This window comes from Pteropus vampyrus, unplaced genomic scaffold, assembly GCF_000151845.1.
Source record: "Pteropus vampyrus isolate Shadow unplaced genomic scaffold, Pvam_2.0 Scaffold436, whole genome shotgun sequence".
Lineage (NCBI taxonomy): Eukaryota > Metazoa > Chordata > Mammalia > Chiroptera > Pteropodidae > Pteropus > Pteropus vampyrus.
This window is the reverse complement of record NW_011889217.1, coordinates 885,933-902,462: the sequence shown is the minus strand read 5'-3', so window position 1 is coordinate 902,462 and position 16,530 is coordinate 885,933. Positions and strand designations below refer to the sequence as shown.

At 38.3% G+C, this 16,530-nt stretch overlaps 1 protein-coding gene and 1 pseudogene across 4 annotated transcripts in view; one reads left to right on the top strand and one right to left on the bottom strand.

Annotated features, from left to right (window-relative positions):
* Positions 1-1,326: 1,326 nt before the first annotated feature.
* LOC111732287 lies at positions 1,327-1,442 on the bottom strand (annotated as a pseudogene).
* Positions 1,443-3,093: 1,651 nt separating this feature from the next.
* Positions 3,094-16,530, top strand: part of UBAP2 (ubiquitin associated protein 2) — a 95,530-nt gene continuing 82,093 nt past the window's right edge. Inside the window, exons 1-2 of one of the 4 annotated variants that reach the window (XM_023524045.1) lie at positions 3,357-3,449; positions 16,058-16,269. The gene's annotated coding sequence lies outside the window, so the exon portion shown is untranslated. Of the gene's footprint in view, positions 3,163-3,354; positions 3,450-16,057; positions 16,270-16,530 lie in introns of those variants that run through there. The other 3 variants (XM_023524046.1, XM_023524048.1, XM_023524044.1) reach the window with 3 other exon arrangements.

Here is a 16,530-nt window from a genome sequence, read left to right as displayed (position 1 = left end):
TGCCTTATAAAATAAGCAGAATTTAGCTTTTTTATAGAGATGAAGAAACAGGCTTCGAAAATAAAAGCTATTAGTAGAGTTAGGAGGAAAGTGGACTTTCAAAGAAATGAGGCACAACAGTGTTACTAGGGAGTCTTTTTGGCTATTCCACACACCTCATACAGTGGCAGTATCATTTGTTTGTTTACTGCTTCCAAAGGTCAGCATGCCCCACAGCTCAGCAGGCTTTGGGAATAAACATATCTCAGGAACCGATGATATATTCCAAATTGTCATTGTCGAAATTGTCACTGTACTAATTTTTAGCCAAGCAAAATAGCATATGGTCTTGTGGTCAACAACGCATTCATGCCTCTGGAGGAAAATCTTGATGAGAAGCCAAGTTCTAATTAGAAAGTGATTGGTTGATTACACAGAACATAAATTGGGGAATTTTGGGTGATCTTTATGGCTAAAGCAGAGATCTGCCAAAGGGACCAAAATGTTCCTTCCATGTGCTGGCCAGGCCACTCTTTTCTTGGCACAGTGTACCTTTTTGCTTAAGTTTCACTTTTTTTTTTTTTTAAGATTCGATGCAAACACAAACCATTCCCTCTCAATTATCACATTCCTTAGACAAGGCATAATGCATTTGATTATGATCATTCATTTTACTATAATTGAGTAGATTAGACTTCAACCTTGATTAGCTTTATCTTGGTTGTGAAAATTCTGCTTTGAAGTTAATACATCTTAATTCTTTTCCTAAATCTCGGCCACTTATTACTGATTCTGAGATGAGTCTCATCTAAGAATGATTGATTTTACCCTCCTACCTGTGTATAGGCTTAAAAACCCAGGCTTCTGAGAATTTCTCCAGTGTATTTTCCATCACATTATGCTCTCACTTTAGTCCAGCCAAGAGCACTTAAGCGAATAAAAAAATGGTGAAAGGAATGATGTTCTTTGCAGTCACATGATGTGAAATCAGTTTCAGAGTCAATGTCTCAGAGTCAGGCTGGGTGAAAAAGGGTGTTAGTGATATCCCTTGGGGGAAACTATTGTGAGAGGATGGTTCTATTGCATCTAGGTGGCAATCGGTGAGGTTTTAGGACTTTAATGCCACTATTTTTTTTCTGATTCTAGGTCCTAGGTAGGACTTCTCCCTTGATAAATGATAATTTAATGAAAGTACCCAGAACAGTATGCCCGGCTCAGAAAAGACAGATTTAAAAAAATATAATAACAGAAGAGGAAATTGGATAGGTGACGTAGCTTATACAAGGTCACACAGCTAACACACTGTCTGAAGTCTCTTCTTAATCTTTTAAAAATTTTTTTTATTTATGCCTACAGCACCTGGTCTTCTTGGGTGGTCTCCCATCCAAGTTCTAACCAGGCCCGACCCTGCTTAACTTCTGAGATCAGACATCAGGCTTTTTCAGAGTGGCATGGCAGCAGAACATGGACTGTGGCTTCACTGGGGCTGAACCCAGGACCTTCTTCGTGTAAAGCAGATGTGCTATCTGCTACATTATGGAACCACTTCCTTAAAGTTAATCTTTAATTAAAACAGCAGTACCTTTTTCATGTAAAAAATAACGTTATAGATTATAGTCCCTTTTGACTAGCACCCTGAATCACAAACCATCTTTCCCACTCCTAAGAAATGTTTGTATATATCCTTTCAGAATTGTGCATTCCATTAATTTTTTGCCTCTCAAGGGTAGTTTCTAACTCTTCCACACATATCTATAAAGCAGGAATACAGTGGGAAGACTGTACTGGACACAATCCTAGCTCACTGTCAAAAGGGGAGAAACACACATCTACACATGAATGAGCATGATAAATTCTATTTGTTTAAGGCACAGCCTGAGAATTCTTTGATTAATTTAGATGAATAACAAAGGCCTCCCTAGAACTGAGCAAGGCTATTAAGGTTTCAATTGTTCTTCCTCACATAATTTAACCTACAACTAGTCTATTAGTAACTAGCAAGTTACTATGCATAGCAACTATGCTAATAACTATAGCAATTAGCATAGAGCCCTGCACAAAGAGCACTACATGTTAATTCCCTTCCCACCTTACTTAGACCTGTTATGCCCAAAGGGTATACAGGGTGTGAAAATAATTACGAATATTTATTGAAGATTTCTCCAGTCGATCAGGTACTTTACACAATCTCATTTAATTTTCATAACCTGGTGAAGCAGTGTTATCACAAAGGAAAACTCGAATTGAGGTAAGGCCTGCCAGACTCCAGAGTCCATGTTTCTAATCTGTCTGGGATACCGCCTTTGAGGATCAAACAGGCCAGTAAATGAGAAAATACTTTAAACTCTAAAACATTGTACGACTATAAGCCATTTTCTCCTTTATGCTTAATTCTTGTAGTTGAAGCAGATGAAATCTTTTCGAGAGGCTTACTCATTTTGCGATAGAAAATCTGGTTTGGGTCTCTTGAGGTAGGTAACAACTGAACCTCTTTAAGCCGTTCTTCATGCTTAAAACCGGGACAATCCCTCCCTCAAACGGTTTATTATGTGAGTTAGTAAAAACGGTCATATAAACGGCTGGTATCTTCAATTAATGTTAATCTTTTCACGCAGAAGGGGCTAAGGAATGCAGAATTCGACCCCACATTTAACTAGACGGAAGCCGCGCGGCCCCCCAGCCCTGTGCAGGTCCTTTTTGAAGCCCTCTCCGTGTTGCGGGTACCGCGGCGAGCCGTTGGCGTTTTCCCGCGCAGCAGGCGGGGCGGAGCGCGAGCCCGGGAATGTGGGTGTGGAAACCCACTCTCTCGCCTGGACTACATCTCGCAACAAGAACCATGCTCAACCACCTGGCAGGCGGCACCCACTGGCATTAGTCTCAGATGTTAACCCTGTCCACTTGCCGTCTGGGCCTTCCATCGGCACTAAGTTTTAGATGCACCGCCTATGAACCCACGAGGGAAAGGCTGCGCTGCTGGATCCCTTTGCTGTACAGCAGGCTGGGAACCGTAGTCTTGTCGCGCAACGTTTGTTGCCTTCAGTGGTTGGACCACATCACGTGATGCGAGCAAGGGGGCAGTCGGGAAGCGACTTGTGGTGCCTTGTGAGGTCATCACAGCGCGACAACGAGCTGCAGTTGTGGACATTCTGGATGCGGTGGATAGTACTTTCTTGATAACTCCGAGTACGAGAAATCCTGTAGAATCTTCCTTATTTGCTCTATACCGTGCGTCAGCACTGCTGGCCTCGCAGGGTGGGTGTTAGGAGTGGCTAGAATAAGCGACGCGCTCGGTGGGCGAGCAGGTGAGCCTCGCAAGAGCAACGCGTGCTGACTCCGCCTTCGCCCGTGACGTAGAGGTCACGTGACGGCCGGGCCGTGTCTGCCGCCGCCGCCGCTTTGTAAGAGGCACATTGGCAGGTAACGAGCGGCGGCGGCGGCTGCGGGTCCCGAGTCCAGCGAGAACAGCAGCGGTAATTGGCACCCTCTCTCTAGCCTTCCTGTTCCAGGGCCTGGGCGCTGCGGTTTGCGCTGTCTAGTCCTGGGTTCTGCTCTTCTTTTCCCCAACCCCCTTTATACTGCCCCGGTGTCCACCCGTGAGGACCGGGCCAAGCTTTTCTCGCCGGCTTTATGCGTCCTCAGTATGCCCAGGCCCGGGCGCCCTCATTCCTCCCGCGTGCGGGTTGCCTTGTGCTTCTTGCCTACTCCGGTTCTAGTCGGCCCGGCCCCACCTAGCCCCAGGGGGCGCCATCCCTTCCCCCGTTCGGGTTTCTGCCCTGGAGGGTGTGGCTTTCTCTCCCACCTCGGTCCCTTCCTGCCTGTCCGCTGGAGCTCCCGCGCCGCGCTGACGCTCCCCATCCTGACCGTCTCTCCGTTTTCACGCCTGTCGCTCGCTAGTCCTGGGACCGGACCTTTCAGAGCCCAAGTTCTGCGCTCTTTAGCCTTTCCCGGCTTACCCGGAGGCATAGTTCAACTCTACTTCTTTTTATTCTGGAACGTTTTGGTGTCAGATTCTTGGGACTCAGTTTTCTCCTCAGTCCCGCTTCTTGCTATCTGGTTGTGTCATAGTTATTTTCTTCAGTGTAGGTTTAAGAGCGCTTTGTAAACTCAAGCGCTTGCTATTGCAATAAATATTCAGATGTTTTTTCATTAGTGCATTACATCTCGGTTTTCTTTGCCTCTGCATCACTCTCACTTGTCTTACCCACTTTTCCTCTTGGGTTTTCAAACTAATTAATTGCCCAGGCATCTCAAGTGCCACCACTCTAGTCTCATATTCTGGTTCTCTCTAGGAGTTGATCTCATCATCATTCCTGTTATTTCCTGTTTGACATAATCCTGTTTTACTATTATCTCCGTTGGTTATTTTCCTATTTCTATTCAACGTATATGGTTTCCCAATATTTAGACTTACTTTTTTCAGCACCTGTGTGTCCTAACAATTGAGAGAGCTTTTTAAGGTCTCCGTAAGGTATCTAAAGATAATCTTTTATTTGAAGGTCATGTAATTAACTGTTTGAATGAACCCAGTTCTTTAATATTTCTTTTCCATTATGATAGTACTTTTTAAACCAAGAGATATGCGAGTAATTAGTATGTTCCTCACTTTTTGCCATGAAATATGCGTCCTTTTTAGTGTCAATTTTTCTAATAAAGGTGGGAGGAAGATAGACATAATACCTAAACTTTCCTATATACTAGGCATTGGATGCCTAGATTGGGATGGTGCCCTTCTGTCTTAAGAAGGAATACATTCCACTCTCTTTAGATGATAGCGTCTTCCAGTACACCAACATCTCTTACACGCTTGCAAAGCCTCTTGGCTAGGGCTATCCTCCCATTGCTGTGAGGCTTTTATTATTAGGCAGAAATGATTAGTTTCCCACACTAGTCTGCTCGCCTCCAGTGAGTTCCTTCTGATATTTCCTCCTTATGGCTAGTTCACATGTGTGATGAGATTTCTCCCCACCCATCCTGCTTGTTTCCCATTCTTGATTTCCTCTTTTTTGCTTCCTTGTTGCCTCCAACCCTCAATAATTAAGAAACGATTCAGAGAATGGAGGTTTTTGTTAAGATTGAAATATGGCTGGAAATGATGGCATGGGAACGAGGCCATGAGACAGGGTTGTGGTGATTGCCTTCCCTGCCTGTTTCCTGCTGCTCTCGTTTCCTCTGGCCTCTCTCTTTAAATGTGGGCTGGACCAACAGTAGTCACATGGAGGAGCTGCCTTTAGAGCAAGGCTGGAACAACAATAACACCTCTGCTTCCCTTTCCTGGTAACTAACTGGTGCAGCCTGTGCAATGCTCACCAGGAATGTCTCATGGTATTAGCCCCAGTGACTTTTATTGTTTGGGAAGAAGTAGTAGGAGAACATGGAAAATAGGTTTACTTAAGTATGTGCTTGTGTCTTGTTGGGAAATGTTTGATATTTCTATTCCCTTAAGTATAAACTACATGTAGAAAGTATAAACCAGTTTTGAAAATTCAAACTGGTCTGAAGTGAAGCCTTCACTTTGTGTTAGTCTTAAGTGTTGATTCCTCAGTCTTTTTTTTTAAATGTTGATTTCTCGTAACATTTTATTTTTGTTATAAGACACTTTTTTTTTTTTTTGTCAAAGTGTATTATGAAGGATTAATGCCTCAAGAGAAGCAGTCTGGATGAATTCACAGACTGAAGACCCTCTGCTCTTTATTTCTCTGTGAGGTAACTTGTGGGTCAACAAATACCAGCTCTTGTTAATTTGAGTAAATGGAGTGTCCTTTAAAAGTTGAATGTTATGGCACCTGGAGAGTTGATTGATGAGGTGGCAAATTGCTGATACATTTTTCCACACAAAAAAAGTAGAGATGTACCTTGAAGGGAGACAAAAAGGGAGAAGACTTAAATAGAGAATATCACCATGTAAGCCTGTGGTAGGTTTTGAAATAATTCTGACCTATCAAATAAATATTTAGGAATTGAATCCTTTTTTTCCCCCTTTTTTTAAGTCCAAGAACTGAATTAGTGTGAGTTTCAATTTTCATATAACTCATTTTCATACTGGAGTTATGAACTAAATTGAATTGGAGCCCATTTAACTATGTGGAATTAATTTAAGAAATTAGGCTTGGATTAACGAGTAGGTATTTCATTTAAGACTAGGCGGTATGCTCTACTTTTAAAAGTTGTAAGGAATGTGATGCTTGTATTTCTCCATTTGGAATGCTAAAAGTAATAGAACACATATTTGATTGGGTCTAAAACTTTTAAAAGTTTTGTTATGAGAATATTTTCAAAGATTTATAGAGGAGAGAATTTCATTTGGATTTAGACCTGTTGGTAAAACTTTGTTTTTTGCTATTATAGTGTTACGATTAACCTATTTTTAAGTAAGATGTCACATAGGAACTATGTACGTACATATGCAATCCAATATTTAGTGTGATACTATTTACTCAGGTTTTTTTTTTTACATGAAGTCTCAATTTTATCAAGTCAGTCCTAGATATCATACTTGTGAAAACTTTTGTAAGCTCCTAGTAGCTTCTTATTAATGTCTTTCTCCCTCTCTGCCTTCTTTAATTCTCTCCACTTCCTCTCTCCTTTCTCTTTTTCTCTTATTTCTCTTTCTCTTGTTTTCTCTCCATTCTCTTTTTCCCTTCACCTCATACAGAAAGACTCTCAACACTTACTCATTCTCAACTAAAGAGGTTATAGCTCTTATTCTACTTGCCACTATAACATGCTGCTTCCCAAGCAAGCAGATGAAAACTTAAAATATCTTTGCAACCACATGGCTTGGGCAAGGTGTATATAGTGCTGTCTGTTTTGTGTGTGTCTACTCAGCTGGAATGTGTGCTCTTTGAAGGATGGGATTTTTCATTTGATAACAGTGTTTGGCATTGTCACATCATTAAATGAGAATAAGTGGGCTTTAAAAATGCAAGTTTAGCTGAAATAGGGTCTAGAAAAAAATGACTGGCTTTCAGATTGATTGATAAGGCTAACTTTTAAATGTTTTTGAGACTAAACCAGGTGCCCCCTCACCCTCAACTCTGCCTTTTTTCTCAAATTAATTTACAAATTTTTAATTTAGAGTAGGTTTTTGGGTCAGGCTGGTTGGCACTATTTTACCTAAGAAAATACTTTTGAGAAAATTTGAAAAAATTAAAAAAGTAAAAATAACTTATGGTTTCACATTTTAGTATAAATCTTTTTACATAAAATATTTTTTAAAAAGTCAGAGAAAAAGGTGTATGAGGTATAAAAACACATGCAGAGTTTTCAAAAACAAGAATAAAATGATCGACCAAGAAATAAAACATGGCTATCTAAAAGCCCCCTGTGTATGTCATCTCCCAACGCACTCCTTTCCCTCTTACCTAGAGGTAACCATTACCCTACATTTTGGGTTTATTATTTTTTAGAATAATTTTTACTCCATATATGCATATATCCATAGACAATATATAGTTTAATATTGCCCATTTAAAATCTTGATCTAAATGGAATTTTATGATTCTTCTGATACTTTGTTCACTCTGACATATTTTAGATTCATCTTCGGTTGATTCTTAACAGCAGTCATTTTCAATAGTACAGTATTCCATTGTGAGGATATACCACATCTTATTCTATTGTGATGGTGGTTTGTCTCATTTCTGGTTTTTTGTTTACAAATTATAGTTGTCCACTTGTGAACATTTGCGTGCCCCCTGTCATACTAAGACAAACAAACTGATTTCTCAGGACTGTTCATATAACTGGGAGTGGAATTTTGGGCTGTGTATGGGTTATTTGTAACTTTACTAGGTAATCCCAAACTGTTTTCCATGGTGTTGTACAGTCATTCTTAATTAGGCTCCTCATCTGAACCCACAGAACACTAGACCATTGAGTGACTGTTTTCTCAATTCTCCTGAGGACATTACATAACTAGTACTATTATAGGAGTCTAGGAAAGTTTAATTCATATATATAATGGATACCTTAGGCCAGGGGTCCCCAAACCCTGGGCCGTGGACGAGTAGCGGTCCGTGGCTTGTTAGGACCCAAGCCGCACAACTGGAGGTGAGTGGTGGGCCAGCAGCAAGCAAAGAAGCTTCATCTGTTTGCAGCTGCTCCATAGCACTAGCACCACCGCCTCACCTCTACCTCATATCGTCAGGCATTATATTCTCATAGCTCCAGTTCCTGGTGCCAAAAAGGTTGGGAACCGCTGCCTTGGACATTGAAACTTAATTTTCAAGACTGAATACTTAAGAGTTCCACATCCTTGCCAACATTTGGTATTGCTTTAATTTTAAGTTTTAGTCAATTCTAGTAGAATGTTTGATATATCTTTTATGAACATTACAGCTGGATTTTGCTTTGTTAAAACAACCTGCCAACTTCTCTTCTAATTGGAGCATGGAGACCATTCACATTTATTGTAATTATGGATATTTTGGATATGTTTCTGCCATCATAATCTTCTTGCCTGGTCCTTATTGTTTTTCTGTCCCTATTGCAGTTTTGATTCTGTTTTGTTTGGTTTCCTCCAACATTTTAAGATTTTTCAAATCTGTAAACGTTGAAAGAGTATAATGAACGTGTGTGTACTTTGTAGAGTCACTTAACATTTCTCCATATTGAATTTTTTTCCCCTCTTTAATTCTCCCACCTTCATCCCTGACCTACAGATGTCTCTCCTTAACAGGTGGAGCATCTCTTCCCATGCACTTGTGGCATGCACCCTGGCGCACTCGGGGTATGGTCTGGGGCTCCACCTGGGCGCGAACCCAAGACTTTCTGTGTGTAAAGTAGATATGCTAACCACTACACTATGGAGCCACCCCCTGCATATTGAATTTTCTCTTTCTATACTACATACATTTTTTTGATGCTAAATGATTTGAAAGTAAAGTGCAAACATCTTCACACGCCTAAATATTTTCTTAGCAAGTATCTCTTTACAGTAAAGAGTTTCTCTTACAAATAACCACAATAATATTATCCTACCCAGGAAAATGAATAATTAATAATATAGTATATGTAATGTATAACGTCAGTTTAATATCTGATATAAGTCCACATGCAGATTTTCTCAATTGTGTACAAATGTCTTTTCTAGCCTCCTTTCCTGTCCAATCAGGGCTTCTGATTCCTCCTACTTACATATAGACTGAAATACAATACTGAATGATAATCCATTTCTTAAATGATTTTCTCAGATGTAATCAACAGATCATCTGATAAGCAAGATATAACTACTGCTGTTACTTAGTTCAGATAATTCTTGCCAATGTTGGGTAAATTGTAATTTTTATAGGATAAGTGTAACTTTCTTGGCCTGTTGGAAAGACTGAAAATGTTCTATGTATCCAGTTACTCCTATGCAAATCCCAGATTTTGAAACACGAATGAAAAGTTCTTTTGATGTGTGAGAATGATAAAAACTTTAAATAGTATATTCTCATGGCATTTTATTTCTGTGAAATGCGCAGAAAGGTTAATCCAGATTAGGCCTGAGTGATAGTTTTTTTCTTTTTTCTTTTTGGTCCTTGACATATGCTACTATACAGGTGTTCACTTTAACAAAAATTTGTTGTTGCTACTTGTTAGCAACTGTTAGGTATTAGGAATAGAGATGAATAATGCACTGTTCCTGTTCTCTAGGTGCTTAAATTCTAGTGGGAAGACAGACACAGACATGGTGCAGTTAGGAGTCAGGATGCTGTTGGAAATGACAGAGGAAAGCACTGTCAGTTGAGTCCAGATATTGGGCAAGACTTCCTTGAATGGGTGGGAGACTGAGTCTTTCCTGTGTTCCTCCTGTAGGATCAACTATTGCCAAATTCTTCAACTTATATATGTATATTTTTTTGTTAAAACACTTTGAATTTGCTGCTGTTTTAATTACTGTGTTATTGTATCTTTTGTTTGGCCTTGATTGGTAGTTTATTTGTTGCAGCTAGTAAAAGAGAAAGTTATTCTCTTAATGTAAGTTAGTCACATTAATAATTTTCTTTGGGTCAGTTTTTTATATTAACTGATTGAATATTTCAATTTTTTTTTAAATCAAGGTCCCATTTTGTTTTTGAAATTTCCTAGTATAATATTGATTACTTGATGAAATACTTCTTTGAATTGCTGAAGACCAGAAAGCCTCTTGAAAATTCTTAGCTTTGGTACTTCAGTTTATTTTCTACCTTTTAAATTCCTTGTGATTGAGAGTACGAAGGCAACGATGGAAAAATATCCATGTATGTTACAGAACAATCCAGGTGTTGGTTATAGGAACAAAAACCTTGTTGGTTAAAATAGGCCATTTGCTATTTTATTGTCACAGGAGAGTTTTCATTTTTTTAAAGACAATTTGAGCTATTCTAATGCTTATCTCACTTCACTGAAAGATCCTAGCTTTAATGGAATGCAGCTAGCATACCATAAACCAATTTATATACTCTGATAGTCTTAGCCATTGGTGGGACAAAGAAATAACCAGTGGAGTGATAGTTGGCCTGTGGTTATAGGTGTACAGCTCGGTAAATAGTAAAAATAATAGTAAAAATAAATTGTACACCTAAAAAGGATGAACTTTATGGTATTCATTATACTTTAGTAAAGTTATTTAAATTGTTAGAATAAATAGGCAATATTTTGAAATTAACAGTATCAGCAGGAAAAAAAGTTATCAGTGTACGTTAACCTTATAGTTGCTATCAGGATCTAGAGTAAGCATTTGAGATACATTCTTTTGTTTGGTCCTCCTCACAAGCTTGAGATGGAGTAAAGTACTTGGTTAAGGTAACCTAATCTAGTAACTTTGGGAATCGGGTCTCTGTGAGTTCCAAACCTGTGCTCTTAATCACAGTACCGTACTGCTTTACCTATCTGAAATACTGCTCTCTGGGAATATAGCCAAGTGCTAGCTGATAAGTCAAACAATGTCCACATTTTTGTCACATAAGGCTTTTGCACTAGGTGTAGAATGAGGGATGGCTATGCAGGGCCCTTGAACTTGTGTGCCTGGTTCCACTGGGCTCATTTATATCTGTTGGGCCCACTTAATATGTTGGGGTTTAGTCAGAGGTTTGATTGGACTTGATTTTTGTGGTTTAAAAAAGAGGCTGCTCTTGCTTTAGTTTTTCATTCTTATTTTACTACCTGTTCTAATCAGCATGGCAAGCTGTTCTCTTCAGTCCTCTGCTAGTTTAGGTGTATCCTATGAGGAGGTCAGGCACACAACACTAAGAGGTGGCAATTGATAGCACACTCTGAGGAGAGAGGAAAGCTATAAAATTACACTTAAGAACTCAAGCTGCTATTAAGTAGGGCTGTTAAGTGACTCTAAAATGCCGCAGTTATTGTGGACATCAAGTAGAGAGCAATTGCTTTATACATTGAGGGACAGAAAATGAGAAAATGGAGGATATGTATAGTATGCTGTTGAGAAAACAGTGGCAAGGCAAAAAAGCAGGTGCAATTCGAGGAATTGCATTAGAAGAATGCTTTATAAGTTTTGAGTTCTGGAACACTTGAAAAATATTATTGGTCACTTGGAAAATTTTGGAAGTTTTCAAGTGAGAGATGGTTTTGGATGAATTTCATTGTAGGTGTAGATATCAGGAAATTAGATGTGGGCTTAATCTCTGGAGAGACAGGTCTCTTAAGAGCTTTTGCTTTGAAGTTGGAAATAATGATGCTAGTAGAGTATAGAATTTCTCAGGGAAGAGAATGTGCTCAAGAATTGAACAGTTTTATGTTTCAGGGGTGGGAGAAGGGTGTGATGCTGCCGAGGATTTGAAAATAGAGAACCAGGATGGTACGGTGTGTCTAAGAAGTCAAGGGAAGAAAGTAATGAAATGTGTCAAATGTCAGAGATGGATGAAAGAAAGAGAACAGAAGAAAGATTGGGAAGATTTGCCATTATCCCAAATTAGGAGGTCAGTGGCGACCTGGGAAGTAGCATTTTTTTACTATTGGAATGAGGGGCAGTGGAAACCAGATTGAAAGTTAAGGGGATGTTTAGCGAGGAAATGAAGGCAGCAAGTATATTCTTTTTGAGAAATACAGCTTAAATAGTCATTGCTTACAAGATAGAACATGCAGTTTCCAAGAATGCTTGGAAGGTAATTCTTCTAAGCCTTTGTTTTTGAGATTAATTTGGATGTATGTGGAGAATCGTTGAGCAGGTTTTTATACACACTTGTGAGAAGGAAAAGGATATGGGATATTTTCTCAATAGTAGTGGTAGGAGATTTCCTTATTAAGGAATTTTGTATTTGGTATTTGAATGAAAACTGGCCTCGTGCATAAGTGACAGGTATGTTAACAAAGTGGACTGAGTGACTGTGTTTTGATGCATTCTTCAGGTAACTGACATTTTTTAAAGTTGCTTTTGGCATGAGTGAAACAATAATAAGGATGTCATTAGAATAAAACAAATATGCTTAAAAAACACTACTCAGGTCTTTATATCCTGGACTCATGAGGAAAGTTGAAGAACTGTAATAAAAAACACTGTAGGTCTGAAGTACTTTTAAAAAATTAGTATTTATAGTTTTGGTTTCTAGTAAGAGATGATATAACTGTCTTGGAATAACTTAATAATATACTAAGCCCTTGTAAATCAGTTGTGAAAATATTTGTGTATTGTAACAATTAAGAACCAAATGGTTCATGCAGAGATGTGAAAAATGAGAACAACTTGAAATATTTTAGGTCATCTGTTTTCAGTAAGAATTAAAGATTTGTAAAGTTTTGTCTGTTGTGAAGGATAGCTGGGATTTACTTGCTTTTAGCAGTGATGTCCAATTTACGAGAGTGGTTAGCAGAGAGGCCAAAACAACAAATTAAGGTGATATAATGGATTAAATCTTAAAGGTGATTATGAGTTGAACTAGGTAACATTTTGAGTGGTGTGCATATGGGATATTTCCTGAAGTTCTTTTCACACTTTGGAGATTGGAGATTTTCTTGTGTTGAATATATTGTTAATGGTTTTTCTGTGCTTGAAAATAAGCAAGAGTTAAACTGTCATGATTTGGACGTTTTGGCTTAGAGTATCAAGAATCAGATTCTTTTTAATTTTTAAAGAATCAGAGATTCTTGATCATTGTGTTTGGTGGTTGTCTAAAAGAAAAGTTTGGCTTATTGAACTTGTATCCCCATGGATGATGAGATAGCTTAGCCTATAGTTTGACACCTTCCTTCCCCTTTCTTTTTTTAATTAAAAAAATTTTTTTTCAATTATAGTTTGACATTCAATATTATATTAGTTTTGGGTGTACAGCATAGTGGTTAGATATTTATATAACTTTTGAAGTGATCCCCCAATACGCCTAGTACCCACCTGGCACCGTACATAGTTATTACAATATTGTTGACTGTATTCCCTATGCTGTAATTTCTTCCCCTTTCTGACTGGGTCTCAGGAAGAGGAAAGAAGCCAAAAGGAGAAGGTGACTTCCCTGCTTTTATTTCTTTTCCTGTGGAGCCTTTGGGACAGAGCAACTAGTGAGAATTTAATTTTGCTCTGATGGATGTGGAGCTGAAAGGTGGGGGTAGAATTGGAGTGAGGGTGAGAAGACAAAAAATTATAAATATGTCTTAGTCTTTATCACAGACTAAGATTAATGTTGGCATTAAATCTCTTGTTTCAATGACTCTTTGAGACTTGATTCCCTCAAAAGAGTAGGTGGGGAATAATTTAGGTGTATATGGTTGGGGAAGGGCCGAGTTAAACTAGGGCTTAGAGATAAAGAATTTGAGATGACAACATTCAGTTGGCAATTTATTTTTTTGAGAAAAAGTAAGATTTATTGAAAGTACATTTTAGAAGGAGACTGCCCCAGCTAAGGAAGGCTGCAGCCCTGTGGAATTTAGGAGGTAAAGAGATAAGATAGTACTCCCCAAAGGGAGGGGCGGGTTTCCAGCCAGGAACGCTGTAGCAATTAAAAAAGAAAAATTAAAAAATTTTTTTCAGTTGACAATTTATTACCACTTTTTGTCAATACCTAGGAAATAGGCCCTCTTTTATTTTTTTGGTGTCTGTTATAATGCATGCTGTTATTAGTGGATGCTTGCAGGTGGGTTAGGTTGTCTCAGTCACTCAAGCTAACATGTAAGTCATTCTGCAACCTGCTGAAAAATCAAAATGTTTGAGGGCTTACTCTGTATAAGGCTTGGGGTAGAAAGGGCCTCCAAAAAAGACAGTGAAGCAGTGATTAAAAACAATGCAGGTGATTTTAAAATAAATGACAAGGAAAGAACTTGAAAGATTGCATTGTCCTTAGGTTCAGAAATTACTTTTAGAAGGTAGCCATACTATGCTGCCTAGAAGTCATGCAGATACGTAAATGCTGCTGCTTTTGAGACCAAGGATAAAAAACACTGTGATAAGATGAATTTATTTAGGAAAGCAAGTTCATAGGTTTGTCCTGGAGTTAGATTTAGAGCTATTTCCCACATCATCCATCACATGGCTACAATAACTGATGCAGAATCAGAAAAAGTTAAATCATGATTATTGTACTGTATTTGCTAAGGAAGAGAAGTATGTGTTGCATTTTAGAAGGCATTTATACCAAAAAGGATTGGAACCAAAAATATGTTGGCCTCTAGAGAATTTTATAGTCCCATAATATCTGATTCCTCAGCTAAACATGATAATTGAGGTGCTATAATTATAATGCTACCTTGCTTTTACATAATAGTTTATATGTTAATGTTCAGTGATAAAAATAAAAGCATGATACATCCATTTCTAGCAGATCCGAGTGGTGCAAAAGAAATAGAAGACACTAGAAGGACATTCACTAAATTGTTAACATTAGTTATTTTGGGGTGGTAGAACTATAGGTGGTGGTTTTATTTTCTTCTTTTTAGTATTTTTTTTTTTTGAGCATTGTATAATGACCATATAACTATTACATGGATAAAATAATAAAGGTGAAATTACACTTCGTGCAGCTTTCTTATCGTTTGAACCACACAGGATCAAAATTTTCATCTAAGGTTCTTTAGGGCAGTGATTCTCAAACTTTAGTGTGCATCAAGTCTTGTTTAAACAATTTCTGGGTCAGTAAGTCTGAGAATTTGCATTTGTGACTGGTTCTCAGTTGATACTGATACTACTGGTCCAGAGATCATGCTTGAGCTATTGTTCCAGAGTAGAGGTTTGACACTCTAGTTGCACATTAGAAACTTAGAGCATTAAAAAAAATTGAGATATAATTCATCCTTTTAAATTACACAGTTCAGTGGGTTTTAGTCTATTTACGAAGTTGTGCAAACATCACTATTTTTAGAATATTTTCATCACCCTCCAAAAAACCCATTCCCATTAAACAATCACTGTCCATTCTTTCCTCCTCCCAGCCCATGGCAACCACTAATCTACTTTTTTGTCTCTGGATTTGTATATTCTGGACATTACATATAAATGGAATAATACAATATCCATGTAGCCTTTTGTGATTGGCTTCTTTCACTTATGATATAATGTTTTCATAGTTCACCCATTTTGTAGCATGTATGAGAACTTAATTCCTTTGAGTACTTAAATAATACTCCAGTGTATGGTTATACCATGTTTTGTTTATTCATTCATTAGTTGATGGACATTTGGTTGTTTCTACTTTTTGGCTATTATGAGTAATGCTACTATGAACATTCATGTGCACTTCTCTGGGTGAATATGTTTTCATTTCTCTTGGCTATGTGGAATTGTATGGTTATATGGTAACTCTGTGTTTACCTTTTTAGGAACTGCTTGGAGAACTCTTAAAAACACTATTGGTGTCTGGGTCCTATTTTGAGCAGCTCTGATTTTAATAGGACCTGGCTTCATTTTTTAGAAGTTTCCTAAGTGATTGTATTGTTCAACCAGGGGTGGTGATGGAAGATGATTCACTATTCCAGAGTCATAATCTGTATTTGATGATAAGAATTTCCTGATGTTTGAGATAATATCACTTAACATTTGGACATGGATAGAATGGCACATTTAACTAATGAATATGCTGACAAACCTGGGTCGAGACTTTCTCGTGTTGCATGGAGTGGCAATTTTTCTGGCCTCCTAACTTGTTTTTCTGTCCTATTGGTTCCTCAGGCCCACTGTACCACCACAGGATCAGAACATGGCAAGAGATAATAGCATCATTATCCAGCACAGGCATACCTCGCTTTATTGTGCTTCACAGTTGTTGCATTTTTTTACAAATTGAAGGCAACACCCTCCATCAGCAAAAAGATTATGACTTGCTTTATTGTGATACTCGCTTTATTATGGTGGTCTGGAGCCAAAACCACAGTATCTCTGAGGTATGCCTGCAATTCCTTGTTGCCAGAACCTGTGAGGAACTTGGAAGGTTTCAGAAATGGAGACTTAAAGAAGAAAGGAAACTGTAGTTGTGCCACTGTGTATGTGGGTGGGTATAAATTCTGGGGGAGCAAGACCAGAGAATAATACATAGGAAGGTGAACAGAATTTGATAGAAATAGAGGGAAAAAAAAAAAAGAGCGAGAGAGAGGGATTGTGTTTAAAAAGAATTATTACTGTATTTATGAGAAAGCCATTAATGC